Source organism: Mytilus trossulus, chromosome 11 (genome assembly GCF_036588685.1).
Source record: "Mytilus trossulus isolate FHL-02 chromosome 11, PNRI_Mtr1.1.1.hap1, whole genome shotgun sequence".
Taxonomy (NCBI): domain Eukaryota; kingdom Metazoa; phylum Mollusca; class Bivalvia; order Mytilida; family Mytilidae; genus Mytilus; species Mytilus trossulus.
In genome coordinates, this window is record NC_086383.1 from 3066817 (window position 1) to 3092284 (window position 25468).

Here is a 25468-nt window from a genome sequence, read left to right on the forward strand (position 1 = left end):
TTCATTGAAAAACCTCAATTTTTAGGCCTAGGCTGATATAAATTTGACTTTTGAATAATTATGCTAAGTCTCATAAATCAAATGAGTACTCTATTGCTTTTAGTACATAATAAATGATATATTAGGGCATTTAAAAAGTATTTTTTTGCCATATTTTAATTTTCAAAGCCCAAAATGTTGATAGTTGAAATTATTCAATTTTAACGTCAAAATTTAACATGCAAAGATGAGTATAGAATTTAACATATTGTCTGTAATATATATCCTATTGTTATGAAACTTTGCAAGCAGTGTTATAATTTATTAAGCTTTGGTCATACCAAGTTTTTCTAAGATTTGTCAACTCTTTCTATCCTAAGAGGTGAAGTCTGTAAATATAGAATCTGTACTTTGGCAACTTCCCTAAATGATTTGGTGGTTTCAATTTGTCAAATAGCATGAAACTAAAGGATTTAAACTTTTATTTTATAGAATTTCTGCAAAAATGACCAATTTTGGCATTTTATGGTCAAAATAGGCATTTTAAGGCTTTTTCAATATTGATGCATACATGGCATCCTGACTTTTTATCTGACAGGTTTTTATGTGTCAATACTTGTGTTTCTATGCCTTTATCTAGTTCCTTCACTAGTTTATGAACTCAGAATCTACAGAAAAGGAGATTATCTCAGACAATATGTACAAAATGTGTTGTATAAATGACCCTTGTCTAACGCCCTGTTTGGATGAAGTCAAAAGTGGGGTTCTTGGTACATAAAATTTGAAGTCCACAATAAAGACCTCACTAAATTTGTATCAAAAGCACTTTACAATGTCTATTGTACCTGTTCCATCTCACATACTATCTTTCTTTTCTTCTGTAGGATAGCAAGTGGTTTGAATATAAGCCTGTTGAGACTAAAATTGCATCCAAGTTTTTCATTAAAAAGGCAAAAATCTTTATATCAGACCATACTTTCTGTAAGAAAGGTTAATTGCAAAAGCCTTTTTGTGCTCAGATTTGTTGTATCATGTCACATGAGTATAGAAATGATAAAAAAGACACAATTTTTTATTTCTTGTAGCCTCAATATGCATTTTTTAATGTGAATATGTGGCACGGCCTAAATTGACCCCTATTTTTTTCCAGTCTTACTTGGCTAAAGACCCTTTTAAACTAATATGATATGTTATTTGTGACTTTTCTTTCCATTTAAAGTACATTCAATACATATGCAAGGATTATTTATAACCAAAAAGCTTCACAAATTTAAAATTGCTGGAAAATATTACATCTTCATGTAAAGCCCCCTTTCATTGAAAAACCTCAATTTTTAGGCCTAGGCTGATATAAATTTGACTTTTGAATAATTATGCTAAGTCTCATAAATCAAATGAGTACTCTATTGCTTTTAGTACATAATAAATGATATATTAGGGCATTTAAAAAGTATTTTTTTGCCATATTTTAATTTTCAAAGCCCAAAATGTTGATAGTTGAAATTATTCAATTTTAACGTCAAAATTTAACATGCAAAGATGAGTATAGAATTTAACATATTGTCTATAATATATATCCTATTGTTATGAAACTTTGCAAGCAGTGTTATAATTTATTAAGCTTTGGTCATACCAAGTTTTTCTAAGATTTGTCAACTCTTTCTATCCTAAGAGGTGAAGTCTGTAAATATAGAATCTGTACTTTGGCAACTTCCCTAAATGATTTGGTGGTTTCAATTTGTCAAATAGCATGAAACTAAAGGATTTAAACTTTTATTTTATAGAATTTCTGCAAAAATGACCAATTTTGGCATTTTATGGTCAAAATAGGCATTTTAAGGCTTTTTCAATATTGATGCATACATGGCATCCTGACTTTTTATCTGACAGGTTTTTATGTGTCAATACTTGTGTTTCTATGCCTTTATCTAGTTCCTTCACTAGTTTATGAACTCAGAATCTACAGAAAAGGAGATTATCTCAGACAATATGTACAAAATGTGTTGTATAAATGACCCTTGTCTAACGCCCTGTTTGGATGAAGTCAAAAGTGGGGTTCTTGGTACATAAAATTTGAAGTCCACAATAAAGACCTCACTAAATTTGTATCAAAAGCACTTTACAATGTCTATTGTACCTGTTCCATCTCACATACTATCTTTCTTTTCTTCTGTAGGATAGCAAGTGGTTTGAATATAAGCCTGTTGAGACTAAAATTGCATCCAAGTTTTTCATTAAAAAGGCAAAAATCTTTATATCAGACCATACTTTCTGTAAGAAAGGTTAATTGCAAAAGCCTTTTTGTGCTCAGATTTGTTGTATCATGTCACATGAGTATAGAAATGATAAAAAAGACACAATTTTTTATTTCTTGTAGCCTCAATATGCATTTTTTAATGTGAATATGTGGCACGGCCTAAATTGACCCCTATTTTTTTCCAGTCTTACTTGGCTAAAGACCCTTTTAAACTAATATGATATGTTATTTGTGACTTTTCTTTCCATTTAAAGTACATTCAATACATATGCAAGGATTATTTATAACCAAAAAGCTTCACAAATTTAAAATTGCTGGAAAATATTACATCTTCATGTAAAGCCCCCTTTCATTGAAAAACCTCAATTTTTAGGCCTAGGCTGATATAAATTTGACTTTTGAATAATTATGCTAAGTCTCATAAATCAAATGAGTACTCTATTGCTTTTAGTACATAATAAATGATATATTAGGGCATTTAAAAAGTATTTTTTTGCCATATTTTAATTTTCAAAGCCCAAAATGTTGATAGTTGAAATTATTCAATTTTAACGTCAAAATTTAACATGCAAAGATGAGTATAGAATTTAACATATTGTCTATAATATATATCCTATTGTTATGAAACTTTGCAAGCAGTGTTATAATTTATTAAGCTTTGGTCATACCAAGTTTTTCTAAGATTTGTCAACTCTTTCTATCCTAAGAGGTGAAGTCTGTAAATATAGAATCTGTACTTTGGCAACTTCCCTAAATGATTTGGTGGTTTCAATTTGTCAAATAGCATGAAACTAAAGGATTTAAACTTTTATTTTATAGAATTTCTGCAAAAATGACCAATTTTGGCATTTTATGGTCAGAATAGGCATTTTAAGGCTTTTTCAATATTGATGCATACATGGCATCCTGACTTTTTATCTGACAGGTTTTTATGTGTCAATACTTGTGTTTCTATGCCTTTATCTAGTTCCTTCACTAGTTTATGAACTCAGAATCTACAGAAAAGGAGATTATCTCAGACAATATGTACAAAATGTGTTGTATAAATGACCCTTGTCTAACGCCCTGTTTGGATGAAGTCAAAAGTGGGGTTCTTGGTACATAAAATTTGAAGTCCACAATAAAGACCTCACTAAATTTGTATCAAAAGCACTTTACAATGTCTATTGTACCTGTTCCATCTCACATACTATCTTTCTTTTCTTCTGTAGGATAGCAAGTGGTTTGAATATAAGCCTGTTGAGACTAAAATTGCATCCAAGTTTTTCATTAAAAAGGCAAAAATCTTTATATCAGACCATACTTTCTGTAAGAAAGGTTAATTGCAAAAGCCTTTTTGTGCTCAGATTTGTTGTATCATGTCACATGAGTATAGAAATGATAAAAAAGACACAATTTTTTATTTCTTGTAGCCTCAATATGCATTTTTTAATGTGAATATGTGGCACGGCCTAAATTGACCCCTATTTTTTTCCAGTCTTACTTGGCTAAAGACCCTTTTAAACTAATATGATATGTTATTTGTGACTTTTCTTTCCATTTAAAGTACATTCAATACATATGCAAGGATTATTTATAACCAAAAAGCTTCACAAATTTAAAATTGCTGGAAAATATTACATCTTCATGTAAAGCCCCCTTTCATTGAAAAACCTCAATTTTTAGGCCTAGGCTGATATAAATTTGACTTTTGAATAATTATGCTAAGTCTCATAAATCAAATGAGTACTCTATTGCTTTTAGTACATAATAAATGATATATTAGGGCATTTAAAAAGTATTTTTTTGCCATATTTTAATTTTCAAAGCCCAAAATGTTGATAGTTGAAATTATTCAATTTTAACGTCAAAATTTAACATGCAAAGATGAGTATAGAATTTAACATATTGTCTATAATATATATCCTATTGTTATGAAACTTTGTAAGCAGTGTTATAATTTATTAAGCTTTGGTCATACCAAGTTTTTCTAAGATTTGTCAACTCTTTCTATCCTAAGAGGTGAAGTCTGTAAATATAGAATCTGTACTTTGGCAACTTCCCTAAATGATTTGGTGGTTTCAATTTGTCAAATAGCATGAAACTAAAGGATTTAAACTTTTATTTTATAGAATTTCTGCAAAAATGACCAATTTTGGCATTTTATGGTCAAAATAGGCATTTTAAGGCTTTTTCAATATTGATGCATACATGGCATCCTGACTTTTTATCTGACAGGTTTTTATGTGTCAATACTTGTGTTTCTATGCCTTTATCTAGTTCCTTCACTAGTTTATGAACTCAGAATCTACAGAAAAGGAGATTATCTCAGACAATATGTACAAAATGTGTTGTATAAATGACCCTTGTCTAACGCCCTGTTTGGATGAAGTCAAAAGTGGGGTTCTTGGTACATAAAATTTGAAGTCCACAATAAAGACCTCACTAAATTTGTATCAAAAGCACTTTACAATGTCTATTGTACCTGTTCCATCTCACATACTATCTTTCTTTTCTTCTGTAGGATAGCAAGTGGTTTGAATATAAGCCTGTTGAGACTAAAATTGCATCCAAGTTTTTCATTAAAAAGGCAAAAATCTTTATATCAGACCATACTTTCTGTAAGAAAGGTTAATTGCAAAAGCCTTTTTGTGCTCAGATTTGTTGTATCATGTCACATGAGTATAGAAATGATAAAAAAGACACAATTTTTTATTTCTTGTAGCCTCAATATGCATTTTTTAATGTGAATATGTGGCACGGCCTAAATTGACCCCTATTTTTTTCCAGTCTTACTTGGCTAAAGACCCTTTTAAACTAATATGATATGTTATTTGTGACTTTTCTTTCCATTTAAAGTACATTCAATACATATGCAAGGATTATTTATAACCAAAAAGCTTCACAAATTTAAAATTGCTGGAAAATATTACATCTTCATGTAAAGCCCCCTTTCATTGAAAAACCTCAATTTTTAGGCCTAGGCTGATATAAATTTGACTTTTGAATAATTATGCTAAGTCTCATAAATCAAATGAGTACTCTATTGCTTTTAGTACATAATAAATGATATATTAGGGCATTTAAAAAGTATTTTTTTGCCATATTTTAATTTTCAAAGCCCAAAATGTTGATAGTTGAAATTATTCAATTTTAACGTCAAAATTTAACATGCAAAGATGAGTATAGAATTTAACATATTGTCTATAATATATATCCTATTGTTATGAAACTTTGTAAGCAGTGTTATAATTTATTAAGCTTTGGTCATACCAAGTTTTTCTAAGATTTGTCAACTCTTTCTATCCTAAGAGGTGAAGTCTGTAAATATAGAATCTGTACTTTGGCAACTTCCCTAAATGATTTGGTGGTTTCAATTTGTCAAATAGCATGAAACTAAAGGATTTAAACTTTTATTTTATAGAATTTCTGCAAAAATGACCAATTTTGGCATTTTATGGTCAAAATAGGCATTTTAAGGCTTTTTCAATATTGATGCATACATGGCATCCTGACTTTTTATCTGACAGGTTTTTATGTGTCAATACTTGTGTTTCTATGCCTTTATCTAGTTCCTTCACTAGTTTATGAACTCAGAATCTACAGAAAAGGAGATTATCTCAGACAATATGTACAAAATGTGTTGTATAAATGACCCTTGTCTAACGCCCTGTTTGGATGAAGTCAAAAGTGGGGTTCTTGGTACATAAAATTTGAAGTCCACAATAAAGACCTCACTAAATTTGTATCAAAAGCACTTTACAATGTCTATTGTACCTGTTCCATCTCACATACTATCTTTCTTTTCTTCTGTAGGATAGCAAGTGGTTTGAATATAAGCCTGTTGAGACTAAAATTGCATCCAAGTTTTTCATTAAAAAGGCAAAAATCTTTATATCAGACCATACTTTCTGTAAGAAAGGTTAATTGCAAAAGCCTTTTTGTGCTCAGATTTGTTGTATCATGTCACATGAGTATAGAAATGATAAAAAAGACACAATTTTTTATTTCTTGTAGCCTCAATATGCATTTTTTAATGTGAATATGTGGCACGGCCTAAATTGACCCCTATTTTTTTCCAGTCTTACTTGGCTAAAGACCCTTTTAAACTAATATGATATGTTATTTGTGACTTTTCTTTCCATTTAAAGTACATTCAATACATATGCAAGGATTATTTATAACCAAAAAGCTTCACAAATTTAAAATTGCTGGAAAATATTACATCTTCATGTAAAGCCCCCTTTCATTGAAAAACCTCAATTTTTAGGCCTAGGCTGATATAAATTTGACTTTTGAATAATTATGCTAAGTCTCATAAATCAAATGAGTACTCTATTGCTTTTAGTACATAATAAATGATATATTAGGGCATTTAAAAAGTATTTCTTTGCCATATTTTAATTTTCAAAGCCCAAAATGTTGATAGTTGAAATTATTCAATTTTAACGTCAAAATTTAACATGCAAAGATGAGTATAGAATTTAACATATTGTCTATAATATATATCCTATTGTTATGAAACTTTGCAAGCAGTGTTATAATTTATTAAGCTTTGGTCATACCAAGTTTTTCTAAGATTTGTCAACTCTTTCTATCCTATTAGGTGAAGTCTGTAAATATAGAATCTGTACTTTGGCAACTTCCCTAAATGATTTGGTGGTTTCAATTTGTCAAATAGCATGAAACTAAAGGATTTAAACTTTTATTTTATAGAATTTCTGCAAAAATGACCAATTTTGGCATTTTATGGTCAAAATAGGCATTTTAAGGCTTTTTCAATATTGATGCATACATGGCATCCTGACTTTTTATCTGACAGGTTTTTATGTGTCAATACTTGTGTTTCTATGCCTTTATCTAGTTCCTTCACTAGTTTATGAACTCAGAATCTACAGAAAAGGAGATTATCTCAGACAATATGTACAAAATGTGTTGTATAAATGACCCTTGTCTAACGCCCTGTTTGGATGAAGTCAAAAGTGGGGTTCTTGGTACATAAAATTTGAAGTCCACAATAAAGACCTCACTAAATTTGTATCAAAAGCACTTTACAATGTCTATTGTACCTGTTCCATCTCACATACTATCTTTCTTTTCTTCTGTAGGATAGCAAGTGGTTTGAATATAAGCCTGTTGAGACTAAAATTGCATCCAAGTTTTTCATTAAAAAGGCAAAAATCTTTATATCAGACCATACTTTCTGTAAGAAAGGTTAATTGCAAAAGCCTTTTTGTGCTCAGATTTGTTGTATCATGTCACATGAGTATAGAAATGATAAAAAAGACACAATTTTTTATTTCTTGTAGCCTCAATATGCATTTTTTAATGTGAATATGTGGCACGGCCTAAATTGACCCCTATTTTTTTCCAGTCTTACTTGGCTAAAGACCCTTTTAAACTAATATGATATGTTATTTGTGACTTTTCTTTCCATTTAAAGTACATTCAATACATATGCAAGGATTATTTATAACCAAAAAGCTTCACAAATTTAAAATTGCTGGAAAATATTACATCTTCATGTAAAGCCCCCTTTCATTGAAAAACCTCAATTTTTAGGCCTAGGCTGATATAAATTTGACTTTTGAATAATTATGCTAAGTCTCATAAATCAAATGAGTACTCTATTGCTTTTAGTACATAATAAATGATATATTAGGGCATTTAAAAAGTATTTTTTTGCCATATTTTAATTTTCAAAGCCCAAAATGTTGATAGTTGAAATTATTCAATTTTAACGTCAAAATTTAACATGCAAAGATGAGTATAGAATTTAACATATTGTCTATAATATATATCCTATTGTTATGAAACTTTGCAAGCAGTGTTATAATTTATTAAGCTTTGGTCATACCAAGTTTTTCTAAGATTTGTCAACTCTTTCTATCCTAAGAGGTGAAGTCTGTAAATATAGAATCTGTACTTTGGCAACTTCCCTAAATGATTTGGTGGTTTCAATTTGTCAAATAGCATGAAACTAAAGGATTTAAACTTTTATTTTATAGAATTTCTGCAAAAATGACCAATTTTGGCATTTTATGGTCAAAATAGGCATTTTAAGGCTTTTTCAATATTGATGCATACATGGCATCCTGACTTTTTATCTGACAGGTTTTTATGTGTCAATACTTGTGTTTCTATGCCTTTATCTAGTTCCTTCACTAGTTTATGAACTCAGAATCTACAGAAAAGGAGATTATCTCAGACAATATGTACAAAATGTGTTGTATAAATGACCCTTGTCTAACGCCCTGTTTGGATGAAGTCAAAAGTGGGGTTCTTGGTACATAAAATTTGAAGTCCACAATAAAGACCTCACTAAATTTGTATCAAAAGCACTTTACAATGTCTATTGTACCTGTTCCATCTCACATACTATCTTTCTTTTCTTCTGTAGGATAGCAAGTGGTTTGAATATAAGCCTGTTGAGACTAAAATTGCATCCAAGTTTTTCATTAAAAAGGCAAAAATCTTTATATCAGACCATACTTTCTGTAAGAAAGGTTAATTGCAAAAGCCTTTTTGTGCTCAGATTTGTTGTATCATGTCACATGAGTATAGAAATGATAAAAAAGACACAATTTTTTATTTCTTGTAGCCTCAATATGCATTTTTTAATGTGAATATGTGGCACGGCCTAAATTGACCCCTATTTTTTTCCAGTCTTACTTGGCTAAAGACCCTTTTAAACTAATATGATATGTTATTTGTGACTTTTCTTTCCATTTAAAGTACATTCAATACATATGCAAGGATTATTTATAACCAAAAAGCTTCACAAATTTAAAATTGCTGGAAAATATTACATCTTCATGTAAAGCCCCCTTTCATTGAAAAACCTCAATTTTTAGGCCTAGGCTGATATAAATTTGACTTTTGAATAATTATGCTAAGTCTCATAAATCAAGTGAGTACTCTATTGCTTTTAGTACATAATAAATGATATATTAGGGCATTTAAAAAGTATTTTTTTGCCATATTTTAATTTTCAAAGCCCAAAATGTTGATAGTTGAAATTATTCAATTTTAACGTCAAAATTTAACATGCAAAGATGAGTATAGAATTTAACATATTGTCTATAATATATATCCTATTGTTATGAAACTTTGCAAGCAGTGTTATAATTTATTAAGCTTTGGTCATACCAAGTTTTTCTAAGATTTGTCAACTCTTTCTATCCTAAGAGGTGAAGTCTGTAAATATAGAATCTGTACTTTGGCAACTTCCCTAAATGATTTGGTGGTTTCAATTTGTCAAATAGCATGAAACTAAAGGATTTAAACTTTTATTTTATAGAATTTCTGCAAAAATGACCAATTTTGGCATTTTATGGTCAAAATAGGCATTTTAAGGCTTTTTCAATATTGATGCATACATGGCATCCTGACTTTTTATCTGACAGGTTTTTATGTGTCAATACTTGTGTTTCTATGCCTTTATCTAGTTCCTTCACTAGTTTATGAACTCAGAATCTACAGAAAAGGAGATTATCTCAGACAATATGTACAAAATGTGTTGTATAAATGACCCTTGTCTAACGCCCTGTTTGGATGAAGTCAAAAGTGGGGTTCTTGGTACATAAAATTTGAAGTCCACAATAAAGACCTCACTAAATTTGTATCAAAAGCACTTTACAATGTCTATTGTACCTGTTCCATCTCACATACTATCTTTCTTTTCTTCTGTAGGATAGCAAGTGGTTTGAATATAAGCCTGTTGAGACTAAAATTGCATCCAAGTTTTTCATTAAAAAGGCAAAAATCTTTATATCAGACCATACTTTCTGTAAGAAAGGTTAATTGCAAAAGCCTTTTTGTGCTCAGATTTGTTGTATCATGTCACATGAGTATAGAAATGATAAAAAAGACACAATTTTTTATTTCTTGTAGCCTCAATATGCATTTTTTAATGTGAATATGTGGCACGGCCTAAATTGACCCCTATTTTTTTCCAGTCTTACTTGGCTAAAGACCCTTTTAAACTAATATGATATGTTATTTGTGACTTTTCTTTCCATTTAAAGTACATTCAATACATATGCAAGGATTATTTATAACCAAAAAGCTTCACAAATTTAAAATTGCTGGAAAATATTACATCTTCATGTAAAGCCCCCTTTCATTGAAAAACCTCAATTTTTAGGCCTAGGCTGATATAAATTTGACTTTTGAATAATTATGCTAAGTCTCATAAATCAAATGAGTACTCTATTGCTTTTAGTACATAATAAATGATATATTAGGGCATTTAAAAAGTATTTTTTTGCCATATTTTAATTTTCAAAGCCCAAAATGTTGATAGTTGAAATTATTCAATTTTAACGTCAAAATTTAACATGCAAAGATGAGTATAGAATTTAACATATTGTCTATAATATATATCCTATTGTTATGAAACTTTGTAAGCAGTGTTATAATTTATTAAGCTTTGGTCATACCAAGTTTTTCTAAGATTTGTCAACTCTTTCTATCCTAAGAGGTGAAGTCTGTAAATATAGAATCTGTACTTTGGCAACTTCCCTAAATGATTTGGTGGTTTCAATTTGTCAAATAGCATGAAACTAAAGGATTTAAACTTTTATTTTATAGAATTTCTGCAAAAATGACCAATTTTGGCATTTTATGGTCAAAATAGGCATTTTAAGGCTTTTTCAATATTGATGCATACATGGCATCCTGACTTTTTATCTGACAGGTTTTTATGTGTCAATACTTGTGTTTCTATGCCTTTATCTAGTTCCTTCACTAGTTTATGAACTCAGAATCTACAGAAAAGGAGATTATCTCAGACAATATGTACAAAATGTGTTGTATAAATGACCCTTGTCTAACGCCCTGTTTGGATGAAGTCAAAAGTGGGGTTCTTGGTACATAAAATTTGAAGTCCACAATAAAGACCTCACTAAATTTGTATCAAAAGCACTTTACAATGTCTATTGTACCTGTTCCATCTCACATACTATCTTTCTTTTCTTCTGTAGGATAGCAAGTGGTTTGAATATAAGCCTGTTGAGACTAAAATTGCATCCAAGTTTTTCATTAAAAAGGCAAAAATCTTTATATCAGACCATACTTTCTGTAAGAAAGGTTAATTGCAAAAGCCTTTTTGTGCTCAGATTTGTTGTATCATGTCACATGAGTATAGAAATGATAAAAAAGACACAATTTTTTATTTCTTGTAGCCTCAATATGCATTTTTTAATGTGAATATGTGGCACGGCCTAAATTGACCCCTATTTTTTTCCAGTCTTACTTGGCTAAAGACCCTTTTAAACTAATATGATATGTTATTTGTGACTTTTCTTTCCATTTAAAGTACATTCAATACATATGCAAGGATTATTTATAACCAAAAAGCTTCACAAATTTAAAATTGCTGGAAAATATTACATCTTCATGTAAAGCCCCCTTTCATTGAAAAACCTCAATTTTTAGGCCTAGGCTGATATAAATTTGACTTTTGAATAATTATGCTAAGTCTCATAAATCAAATGAGTACTCTATTGCTTTTAGTACATAATAAATGATATATTAGGGCATTTAAAAAGTATTTTTTTGCCATATTTTAATTTTCAAAGCCCAAAATGTTGATAGTTGAAATTATTCAATTTTAACGTCAAAATTTAACATGCAAAGATGAGTATAGAATTTAACATATTGTCTATAATATATATCCTATTGTTATGAAACTTTGCAAGCAGTGTTATAATTTATTAAGCTTTGGTCATACCATGTTTTTCTAAGATTTGTCAACTCTTTCTATCCTAAGAGGTGAAGTCTGTAAATATAGAATCTGTACTTTGGCAACTTCCCTAAATGATTTGGTGGTTTCAATTTGTCAAATAGCATGAAACTAAAGGATTTAAACTTTTATTTTATAGAATTTCTGCAAAAATGACCAATTTTGGCATTTTATGGTCAAAATAGGCATTTTAAGGCTTTTTCAATATTGATGCATACATGGCATCCTGACTTTTTATCTGACAGGTTTTTATGTGTCAATACTTGTGTTTCTATGCCTTTATCTAGTTCCTTCACTAGTTTATGAACTCAGAATCTACAGAAAAGGAGATTATCTCAGACAATATGTACAAAATGTGTTGTATAAATGACCCTTGTCTAACGCCCTGTTTGGATGAAGTCAAAAGTGGGGTTCTTGGTACATAAAATTTGAAGTCCACAATAAAGACCTCACTAAATTTGTATCAAAAGCACTTTACAATGTCTATTGTACCTGTTCCATCTCACATACTATCTTTCTTTTCTTCTGTAGGATAGCAAGTGGTTTGAATATAAGCCTGTTGAGACTAAAATTGCATCCAAGTTTTTCATTAAAAAGGCAAAAATCTTTATATCAGACCATACTTTCTGTAAGAAAGGTTAATTGCAAAAGCCTTTTTGTGCTCAGATTTGTTGTATCATGTCACATGAGTATAGAAATGATAAAAAAGACACAATTTTTTATTTCTTGTAGCCTCAATATGCATTTTTTAATGTGAATATGTGGCACGGCCTAAATTGACCCCTATTTTTTTCCAGTCTTACTTGGCTAAAGACCCTTTTAAACTAATATGATATGTTATTTGTGACTTTTCTTTCCATTTAAAGTACATTCAATACATATGCAAGGATTATTTATAACCAAAAAGCTTCACAAATTTAAAATTGCTGGAAAATATTACATCTTCATGTAAAGCCCCCTTTCATTGAAAAACCTCAATTTTTAGGCCTAGGCTGATATAAATTTGACTTTTGAATAATTATGCTAAGTCTCATAAATCAACTCTATTGCTTTTAGTACATAATAAATGATATATTAGGGCATTTAAAAAGTATTTTTTTGCCATATTTTAATTTTCAAAGCCCAAAATGTTGATAGTTGAAATTATTCAATTTTAACGTCAAAATTTAACATGCAAAGATGAGTATAGAATTTAACATATTGTCTATAATATATATCCTATTGTTATGAAACTTTGCAAGCAGTGTTATAATTTATTAAGCTTTGGTCATACCAAGTTTTTCTAAGATTTGTCAACTCTTTCTATCCTAAGAGGTGAAGTCTGTAAATATAGAATCTGTACTTTGGCAACTTCCCTAAATGATTTGGTGGTTTCAATTTGTCAAATAGCATGAAACTAAAGGATTTAAACTTTTATTTTATAGAATTTTTGCAAAAATGACCAATTTTGGCATTTTATGGTCAAAATAGGCATTTTAAGGCTTTTTCAATATTGATGCATACATGGCATCCTGACTTTTTATCTGACAGGTTTTTATGTGTCAATACTTGTGTTTCTATGCCTTTATCTAGTTCCTTCACTAGTTTATGAACTCAGAATCTACAGAAAAGGAGATTATCTCAGACAATATGTACAAAATGTGTTGTATAAATGACCCTTGTCTAACGCCCTGTTTGGATGAAGTCAAAAGTGGGGTTCTTGGTACATAAAATTTGAAGTCCACAATAAAGACCTCACTAAATTTGTATCAAAAGCACTTTACAATGTCTATTGTACCTGTTCCATCTCACATACTATCTTTCTTTTCTTCTGTAGGATAGCAAGTGGTTTGAATATAAGCCTGTTGAGACTAAAATTGCATCCAAGTTTTTCATTAAAAAGGCAAAAATCTTTATATCAGACCATACTTTCTGTAAGAAAGGTTAATTGCAAAAGCCTTTTTGTGCTCAGATTTGTTGTATCATGTCACATGAGTATAGAAATGATAAAAAAGACACAATTTTTTATTTCTTGTAGCCTCAATATGCATTTTTTTAATGTGAATATGTGGCACGGCCTAAATTGACCCCTATTTTTTTCCAGTCTTACTTGGCTAAAGACCCTTTTAAACTAATATGATATGTTATTTGTGACTTTTCTTTCCATTTAAAGTACATTCAATACATATGCAAGGATTATTTATAACCAAAAAGCTTCACAAATTTAAAATTGCTGGAAAATATTACATCTTCATGTAAAGCCCCCTTTCATTGAAAAACCTCAATTTTTAGGCCTAGGCTGATATAAATTTGACTTTTGAATAATTATGCTAAGTCTCATAAATCAAATGAGTACTCTATTGCTTTTAGTACATAATAAATGATATATTAGGGCATTTAAAAAGTATTTTTTTGCCATATTTTAATTTTCAAAGCCCAAAATGTTGATAGTTGAAATTATTCAATTTTAACGTCAAAATTTAACATGCAAAGATGAGTATAGAATTTAACATATTGTCTATAATATATATCCTGTTGTTATGAAACTTTGCAAGCAGTGTTATAATTTATTAAGCTTTGGTCATACCAAGTTTTTCTAAGATTTGTCAACTCTTTCTATCCTATTAGGTGAAGTCTGTAAATATAGAATCTGTACTTAAATGATTTGGTGGTTTCAATTTGTCAAATAGCATGAAACTAAAGGATTTAAACTTTTATTTTATAGAATTTCTGCAAAAATGACCAATTTTGGCATTTTATGGTCAAAATAGGCATTTTAAGGCTTTTTCAATATTGATGCATACATGGCATCCTGACTTTTTATCTGACAGGTTTTTATGTGTCAATACTTGTGTTTCTATGCCTTTATCTAGTTCCTTCACTAGTTTATGAACTCAGAATCTACAGAAAAGGAGATTATCTCAGACAATATGTACAAAATGTGTTGTATAAATGACCCTTGTCTAAGGCCCTGTTTGGATGAAGTCAAAAGTGGGGTTCTTGGTACATAAAATTTGAAGTCCACAATAAAGACCTCACTAAATTTGTATCAAAAGCACTTTACAATGTCTATTGTACCTGTTCCATCTCACATACTATCTTTCTTTTCTTCTGTAGGATAGCAAGTGGTTTGAATATAAGCCTGTTGAGACTAAAATTGCATCCAAGTTTTTCATTAAAAAGGCAAAAATCTTTATATCAGACCATACTTTCTGTAAGAAAGGTTAATTGCAAAAGCCTTTTTGTGCTCAGATTTGTTGTATCATGTCACATGAGTATAGAAATGATAAAAAAGACACAATTTTTTATTTCTTGTAGCCTCAATATGCATTTTTTAATGTGAATATGTGGCACGGCCTAAATTGACCCCTATTTTTTTCCAGTCTTACTTGGCTAAAGACCCTTTTAAACTAATATGATATGTTATTTGTGACTTTTCTTTCCATTTAAAGTACATTCAATACATATGCAAGGATTATTTATAACCAAAAAGCTTCACAAATTTAAAATTGCTGGAAAATATTACATCTTCATGTAAAGCCCCCTTTCATTGAAAAACCTCAATTTTTAGGCCTAGGCTGATATAAATTTGACTTTTGAATAATTATGCTAAGTCTCATAAATCAAATGAGTACTCTATTGCTTTTAGTACATAATAAATGATATATTAGGGCATTTAAAAAGTATTTTTTTGCCATATTTTAATTTTCAAAGCCCAAAATGTTGATAGTTGAAATTATTCAATTTTAACGTCAAAATTTAACATGCAAAGATGAGTATAGAATTTAACATATTGTCTATAATATATATCCTATTGTTATGAAACTTTGCAAGCAGTGTTATAATTTATTAAGCTTTGGTCATACCAAGTTTTTCTAAGATTTGTCAACTCTTTCTATCCTATTAGGTGAAGTCTGTAAATATAGAATCTGTACTTTGGCAACTTCCCTAAATGATTTGGTGGTTTCAATTTGTCAAATAGCATGAAACTAAAGGATTTAAACTTTTATTTTATAGAATTTCTGCAAAAATGACCAATTTTGGCATTTTATGGTCAAAATAGGCATTTTAAGGCTTTTTCAATATTGATGCATACATGGCATCCTGACTTTTTATCTGACAGGTTTTTATGTGTCAATACTTGTGTTTCTATGCCTTTATCTAGTTCCTTCACTAGTTTATGAACTCAGAATCTACAGAAAAGGAGATTATCTCAGACAATATGTACAAAATGTGTTGTATAAATGACCCTTGTCTAACGCCCTGTTTGGATGAAGTCAAAAGTGGGGTTCTTGGTACATAAAATTTGAAGTCCACAATAAAGACCTCACTAAATTTGTATCAAAAGCACTTTACAATGTCTATTGTACCTGTTCCATCTCACATACTATCTTTCTTTTCTTCTGTAGGATAGCAAGTGGTTTGAATATAAGCCTGTTGAGACTAAAATTGCATCCAAGTTTTTCATTAAAAAGGCAAAAATCTTTATATCAGACCATACTTTCTGTAAGAAAGGTTAATTGCAAAAGCCTTTTTGTGCTCAGATTTGTTGTATCATGTCACATGAGTATAGAAATGATAAAAAAGACACAATTTTTTATTTCTTGTAGCCTCAATATGCATTTTTTAATGTGAATATGTGGCACGGCCTAAATTGACCCCTATTTTTTTCCAGTCTTACTTGGCTAAAGACCCTTTTAAACTAATATGATATGTTATTTGTGACTTTTCTTTCCATTTAAAGTACATTCAATACATATGCAAGGATTATTTATAACCAAAAAGCTTCACAAATTTAAAATTGCTGGAAAATATTACATCTTCATGTAAAGCCCCCTTTCATTGAAAAACCTCAATTTTTAGGCCTAGGCTGATATAAATTTGACTTTTGAATAATTATGCTAAGTCTCATAAATCAAATGAGTACTCTATTGCTTTTAGTACATAATAAATGATATATTAGGGCATTTAAAAAGTATTTTTTTGCCATATTTTAATTTTCAAAGCCCAAAATGTTGATAGTTGAAATTATTCAATTTTAACGTCAAAATTTAACATGCAAAGATGAGTATAGAATTTAACATATTGTCTATAATATATATCCTATTGTTATGAAACTTTGCAAGCAGTGTTATAATTTATTAAGCTTTGGTCATACCAAGTTTTTCTAAGATTTGTCAACTCTTTCTATCCTAAGAGGTGAAGTCTGTAAATATAGAATCTGTACTTTGGCAACTTCCCTAAATGATTTGGTGGTTTCAATTTGTCAAATAGCATGAAACTAAAGGATTTAAACTTTTATTTTATAGAATTTCTGCAAAAATGACCAATTTTGGCATTTTATGGTCAAAATAGGCATTTTAAGGCTTTTTCAATATTGATGCATACATGGCATCCTGACTTTTTATCTGACAGGTTTTTATGTGTCAATACTTGTGTTTCTATGCCTTTATCTAGTTCCTTCACTAGTTTATGAACTCAGAATCTACAGAAAAGGAGATTATCTCAGACAATATGTACAAAATGTGTTGTATAAATGACCCTTGTCTAACGCCCTGTTTGGATGAAGTCAAAAGTGGGGTTCTTGGTACATAAAATTTGAAGTCCACAATAAAGACCTCACTAAATTTGTATCAAAAGCACTTTACAATGTCTATTGTACCTGTTCCATCTCACATACTATCTTTCTTTTCTTCTGTAGGATAGCAAGTGGTTTGAATATAAGCCTGTTGAGACTAAAATTGCATCCAAGTTTTTCATTAAAAAGGCAAAAATCTTTATATCAGACCATACTTTCTGTAAGAAAGGTTAATTGCAAAAGCCTTTTTGTGCTCAGATTTGTTGTATCATGTCACATGAGTATAGAAATGATTAAAAAGACACAATTTTTTATTTCTTGTAGCCTCAATATGCATTTTTTAATGTGAATATGTGGCACGGCCTAAATTGACCCCTATTTTTTTCCAGTCTTACTTGGCTAAAGACCCTTTTAAACTAATATGATATGTTATTTGTGACTTTTCTTTCCATTTAAAGTACATTCAATACATATGCAAGGATTATTTATAACCAAAAAGCTTCACAAATTTAAAATTGCTGGAAAATATTACATCTTCATGTAAAGCCCCCTTTCATTGAAAAACCTCAATTTTTAGGCCTAGGCTGATATAAATTTGACTTTTGAATAATTATGCTAAGTCTCATAAATCAAATGAGTACTCTATTGCTTTTAGTACATAATAAATGATATATTAGGGCATTTAAAAAGTATTTTTTTGCCATATTTTAATTTTCAAAGCCCAAAATGTTGATAGTTGAAATTATTCAATTTTAACGTCAAAATTTAACATGCAAAGATGAGTATAGAATTTAACATATTGTCTATAATATATATCCTATTGTTATGAAACTTTGCAAGCAGTGTTATAATTTATTAAGCTTTGGTCATACCAAGTTTTTCTAAGATTTGTCAACTCTTTCTATCCTAAGAGGTGAAGTCTGTAAATATAGAATCTGTACTTTGGCAACTTCCCTAAATGATTTGGTGGTTTCAATTTGTCAAATAGCATGAAACTAAAGGATTTAAACTTTTATTTTATAGAATTTCTGCAAAAATGACCAATTTTGGCATTTTATGGTCAAAATAGGCATTTTAAGGCTTTTTCAATATTGATGCATACATGGCATCCTGACTTTTTATCTGACAGGTTTTTATGTGTCAATACTTGTGTTTCTATGCCTTTATCTAGTTCCTTCACTAGTTTATGAACTCAGAATCTACAGAAAAGGAGATTATCTCAGACAATATGTACAAAATGTGTTGTATAAATGACCCTTGTCTAACGCCCTGTTTGGATGAAGTCAAAAGTGGGGTTCTTGGTACATAAAATTTGAAGTCCACAATAAAGACCTCACTAAATTTGTATCAAAAGCACTTTACAATGTCTATTGTACCTGTTCCATCTCACATACTATCTTTCTTTTCTTCTGTAGGATAGCAAGTGGTTTGAATATAAGCCTGTTGAGACTAAAATTGCATCCAAGTTTTTCATTAAAAAGGCAAAAATCTTTATATCAGACCATACTTTCTGTAAGAAAGGTTAATTGCAAAAGCCTTTTTGTGCTCAGATTTGTTGTATCATGTCACATGAGTATAGAAATGATAAAAAAGACACAATTTTTTATTTCTTGTAGCCTCAATATGCATTTTTTAATGTGAATATGTGGCACGGCCTAAATTGACCCCTATTTTTTTCCAGTCTTACTTGGCTAAAGACCCTTTTAAACTAATATGATATGTTATTTGTGACTTTTCTTTCCATTTAAAGTACATTCAATACATATGCAAGGATTATTTATAACCAAAAAGCTTCACAAATTTAAAATTGCTGGAAAATATTACATCTTCATGTAAAGCCCCCTTTCATTGAAAAACCTCAATTTTTAGGCCTAGGCTGATATAAATTTGACTTTTGAATAATTATGCTAAGTCTCATAAATCAAATGAGTACTCTATTGCTTTTAGTACATAATAAATGATATATTAGGGCATTTAAAAAGTATTTTTTTGCCATATTTTAATTTTCAAAGCCCAAAATGTTGATAGTTGAAATTATTCAATTTTAACGTCAAAATTTAACATGCAAAGATGAGTATAGAATTTAACATATTGTCTATAATATATATCCTATTGTTATGAAACTTTGTAAGCAGTGTTATAATTTATTAAGCTTTGGTCATACCAAGTTTTTCTAAGATTTGTCAACTCTTTCTATCCTAAGAGGTGAAGTCTGTAAATATAGAATCTGTACTTTGGCAACTTCCCTAAATGATTTGGTGGTTTCAATTTGTCAAATAGCATGAAACTAAAGGATTTAAACTTTTATTTTATAGAATTTCTGCAAAAATGACCAATTTTGGCATTTTATGGTCAAAATAGGCATTTTAAGGCTTTTTCAATATTGATGCATACATGGCATCCTGACTTTTTATCTGACAGGTTTTTATGTGTCAATACTTGTGTTTCTATGCCTTTATCTAGTTCCTTCACTAGTTTATGAACTCAGAATCTACAGAAAAGGAGATTATCTCAGACAATATGTACAAAATGTGTTGTATAAATGACCCTTGTCTAACGCCCTGTTTGGATGAAGTCAAAAGTGGGGTTCTTGGTACATAAAATTTGAAGTCCACAATAAAGACCTCACTAAATTTGTATCAAAAGCACTTTACAATGTCTATTGTACCTGTTCCATCTCACATACTATCTTTCTTTTCTTCTGTAGGATAGCAAGTGGTTTGAATATAAGCCTGTTGAGACTAAAATTGCATCCAAGTTTTTCATTAAAAAGGCAAAAATCTTTATATCAGACCATACTTTCTGTAAGAAAGGTTAATTGCAAAAGCCTTTTTGTGCTCAGATTTGTTGTATCATGTCACATGAGTATAGAAATGATAAAAAAGACACAATTTTTTATTTCTTGTAGCCTCAATATGCATTTTTTAATGTGAATATGTGGCACGGCCTAAATTGACCCCTATTTTTTTCCAGTCTTACTTGGCTAAAGACCCTTTTAAACTAATATGATATGTTATTTGTGACTTTTCTTTCCATTTAAAGTACATTCAATACATATGCAAGGATTATTTATAACCAAAAAGCTTCACAAATTTAAAATTGCTGGAAAATATTACATCTTCATGTAAAGCCCCCTTTCATTGAAAAACCTCAATTTTTAGGCCTAGGCTGATATAAATTTGACTTTTGAATAATTATGCTAAGTCTCATAAATCAAATGAGTACTCTATTGCTTTTAGTACATAATAAATGATATATTAGGGCATTTAAAAAGTATTTTTTTGCCATATTTTAATTTTCAAAGCCCAAAATGTTGATAGTTGAAATTATTCAATTTTAACGTCAAAATTTAACATGCAAAGATGAGTATAGAATTTAACATATTGTCTATAATATATATCCTATTGTTATGAAACTTTGCAAGCAGTGTTATAATTTATTAAGCTTTGGTCATACCATGTTTTTCTAAGATTTGTCAACTCTTTCTATCCTAAGAGGTGAAGTCTGTAAATATAGAATCTGTACTTTGGCAACTTCCCTAAATGATTTGGTGGTTTCAATTTGTCAAATAGCATGAAACTAAAGGATTTAAACTTTTATTTTATAGAATTTCTGCAAAAATGACCAATTTTGGCATTTTATGGTCAAAATAGGCATTTTAAGGCTTTTTCAATATTGATGCATACATGGCATCCTGACTTTTTATCTGACAGGTTTTTATGTGTCAATACTTGTGTTTCTATGCCTTTATCTAGTTCCTTCACTAGTTTATGAACTCAGAATCTACAGAAAAGGAGATTATCTCAGACAATATGTACAAAATGTGTTGTATAAATGACCCTTGTCTAACGCCCTGTTTGGATGAAGTCAAAAGTGGGGTTCTTGGTACATAAAATTTGAAGTCCACAATAAAGACCTCACTAAATTTGTATCAAAAGCACTTTACAATGTCTATTGTACCTGTTCCATCTCACATACTATCTTTCTTTTCTTCTGTAGGATAGCAAGTGGTTTGAATATAAGCCTGTTGAGACTAAAATTGCATCCAAGTTTTTCATTAAAAAGGCAAAAATCTTTATATCAGACCATACTTTCTGTAAGAAAGGTTAATTGCAAAAGCCTTTTTGTGCTCAGATTTGTTGTATCATGTCACATGAGTATAGAAATGATAAAAAAGACACAATTTTTTATTTCTTGTAGCCTCAATATGCATTTTTTAATGTGAATATGTGGCACGGCCTAAATTGACCCCTATTTTTTTCCAGTCTTACTTGGCTAAAGACCCTTTTAAACTAATATGATATGTTATTTGTGACTTTTCTTTCCATTTAAAGTACATTCAATACATATGCAAGGATTATTTATAACCAAAAAGCTTCACAAATTTAAAATTGCTGGAAAATATTACATCTTCATGTAAAGCCCCCTTTCATTGAAAAACCTCAATTTTTAGGCCTAGGCTGATATAAATTTGACTTTTGAATAATTATGCTAAGTCTCATAAATCAACTCTATTGCTTTTAGTACATAATAAATGATATATTAGGGCATTTAAAAAGTATTTTTTTGCCATATTTTAATTTTCAAAGCCCAAAATGTTGATAGTTGAAATTATTCAATTTTAACGTCAAAATTTAACATGCAAAGATGAGTATAGAATTTAACATATTGTCTATAATATATATCCTATTGTTATGAAACTTTGCAAGCAGTGTTATAATTTATTAAGCTTTGGTCATACCAAGTTTTTCTAAGATTTGTCAACTCTTTCTATCCTAAGAGGTGAAGTCTGTAAATATAGAATCTGTACTTTGGCAACTTCCCTAAATGATTTGGTGGTTTCAATTTGTCAAATAGCATGAAACTAAAGGATTTAAACTTTTATTTTATAGAATTTCTGCAAAAATGACCAATTTTGGCATTTTATGGTCAAAATAGGCATTTTAAGGCTTTTTCAATATTGATGCATACATGGCATCCTGACTTTTTATCTGACAGGTTTTTATGTGTCAATACTTGTGTTTCTATGCCTTTATCTAGTTCCTTCACTAGTTTATGAACTCATAATCTACAGAAAAGGAGATTATCTCAGACAATATGTACAAAATGTGTTGTATAAATGACCCTTGTCTAACGCCCTGTTTGGATGAAGTCAAAAGTGGGGTTCTTGGTACATAAAATTTGAAGTCCACAATAAAGACCTCACTAAATTTGTATCAAAAGCACTTTACAATGTCTATTGTACCTGTTCCATCTCACATACTATCTTTCTTTTCTTCTGTAGGATAGCAAGTGGTTTGAATATAAGCATGTTGAGACTAAAATTGCATCCAAGTTTTTCATTAAAAAGGCAAAAATCTTTATATCAGACCATACTTTCTGTAAGAAAGGTTAATTGCAAAAGCCTTTTTGTGCTCAGATTTGTTGTATCATGTCACATGAGTATAGAAATGATAAAAAAGACACAATTTTTTATTTCTTGTAGCCTCAATATGCATTTTTTAATGTGAATATGTGGCACGGCCTAAATTGACCCCTATTTTTTTCCAGTCTTACTTGGCTAAAGACCCTTTTAAACTAATATGATATGTTATTTGTGACTTTTCTTTCCATTTAAAGTACATTCAATACATATGCAAGGATTATTTATAACCAAAAAGCTTCACAAATTTAAAATTGCTGGAAAATATTACATCTTCATGTAAAGCCCCCTTTCATTGAAAAACCTCAATTTTTAGGCCTAGGCTGATATAAATTTGACTTTTGAATAATTATGCTAAGTCTCATAAATCAAATGAGTACTCTATTGCTTTTAGTACATAATAAATGATATATTAGGGCATTTAAAAAGTATTTTTTTGCCATATTTTAATTTTCAAAGCCCAAAATGTTGATAGTTGAAATTATTCAATTTTAACGTCAAAATTTAACATGCAAAGATGAGTATAGAATTTAACATATTGTCTATAATATATATCCTATTGTTATGAAACTTTGCAAGCAGTGTTATAATTTATTAAGCTTTGGTCATACCAAGTTTTTCTAAGATTTGTCAACTCTTTCTATCCTATTAGGTCCGAGACCACAATTGTCGTCACTTGATTTTCGTTGTTCACGAATATAGTCCCTAGTGTTAACAGTGGGTTACTTGCCAATAATTTTTATACCCCTTCCAAATTTATTTCTCCATGTTTAATGCCTCAAATTGTAAGTAGGGGGGTAAAACTACACTGTAAAAACATTTGGGTCCAGAATTGTACAGGAAAGTAGTGATTTGGTCCAGCTGAAAAAGGTTAAAAATTAGCACTTCGGAAGCTGTCAAAAGATTTCAAGACACCCTAAACACAAAATTGTCCATATTTTGAGTTAGAGGCGATGAAGTTTTCTATATTTTTTATATAATTTGTCCCAAAAGTAGTACAACACACTGTAAAAATTTCATTGAGAAAGCGCAGGTGGGATTTTTTTAATTTTCATTTATGTTCTAAAAGAAATGCACTACGAATTAATTGTGTTCTCGGACCAGCCGCTGTTCGTCATCGATGTAAGTCATCAGTCCGAGTGAACATCCTGTTTTAATAAAAACAAAATGGACACCGCACTGTTCCCGCAAATCATCGACAACAAAGACCCACACAGATGGTTTTCATCCTTGTCTCTGGAAACGATAGTCACATTCTTACCCGGTTCACCCCCTTCCCCAACTACAATTTATGGAATAGAACACCATATTGGGAATTAAGCGACAGCTCAACACATTTGATCGGGCAACAAACGGTTACAAAGAGGGTTAATGCATTGTTTGCATCAGAAGCATCAACAGCATCCTGGTGAACAGTGGCATCACCAATGGAAGCTACGTAAACTGCACCCAGCAGTCCACTTTCTACAGCTTTTCCCTCGCAATCGATCCCGGGGTAAATATCATTCAAACACAACAAAAACATGGAGTACTTACCCGTGACCTTGACAACCATCAATCGCATGCAGACATACCTCACCGATCAAGACGGCGATCATATCAATCTCCGCAGTGAACATCTCACCATCCGCGTTCATCTGCGTGAGGTATGAATGAATAGTCTATCAAAATACGGTTTGAACTTGATAAAAGTTCAAGCTAATAAATTACAGAGAGCAGCCATTTCACCATTCATTTATCCCAAGCAAACCTGCAAGGTGAATACGCGACAGATTGAAAAGATCAACAAGCTCCTGCAAAAAGGTTCTAGTGGTATGTCTCTGATAATAAGCACTACCCCTTTATATATATATACAGAGTCTATGATTTAATTAAATTTTATGGACATTGAAAGACAAGGGCGGTCTCAACCCCATTTAAGCGGTCTCGAGTAGGTTTTCGCTATATATTTTGAATATCCAACTGGCACTTTGGGCGCTCCGTAAACATGGAAGACAGAAAGTGTACCCAAATTCATTTTTGTCTCGTTTGTATCTACATATTGACTAAATATCTGCATAATATTAGAAAGATTGAAAGAACAGGGGGCTCTCACCATTACCCTGTGCCCTTTGTTCTAACATTTCGACATTTTTTAGCTGAAAAGTGACAATCTAAGCCCTCCGTAGATATTGAAGATGACATTTTTCTGAAAAATCCTTCGAATACAACCTTTATATATACACAGTCAATGGTTTGGTTGAATTTGGTGGACCTTGAAAGACCAGGGGGGTCTCAACCTCATTTAAGCAGTCTCGGATAGGTTTACACTATATATTTTGAATATCAAACTGGTACTTTGGGCGCTCCGTAAATATGGAAGACAGGAAGTGTACCCAAATTCATGTTTGTCACGTTTGTATCTACCTATTGACTAAATATCTAAATAATGTTAGAAAGATTGAGAGATCAGCGGGCTCTCACCATCACCCTGTGCCCTTTGTCCTAACATTTTGAAATTTTTTAGCTGAAAAGTGACAATCTAAGCCC

General features: G+C 30.4%; 1 protein-coding gene across 4 annotated transcripts in view; it reads right to left on the reverse strand.

Annotated features, from left to right (window-relative positions):
* Nucleotides 1-25468, reverse strand: part of LOC134690648 (uncharacterized) — a 226125-nt gene that overhangs the window by 38829 nt on the left and 161828 nt on the right. The window lies entirely within an intron of this gene.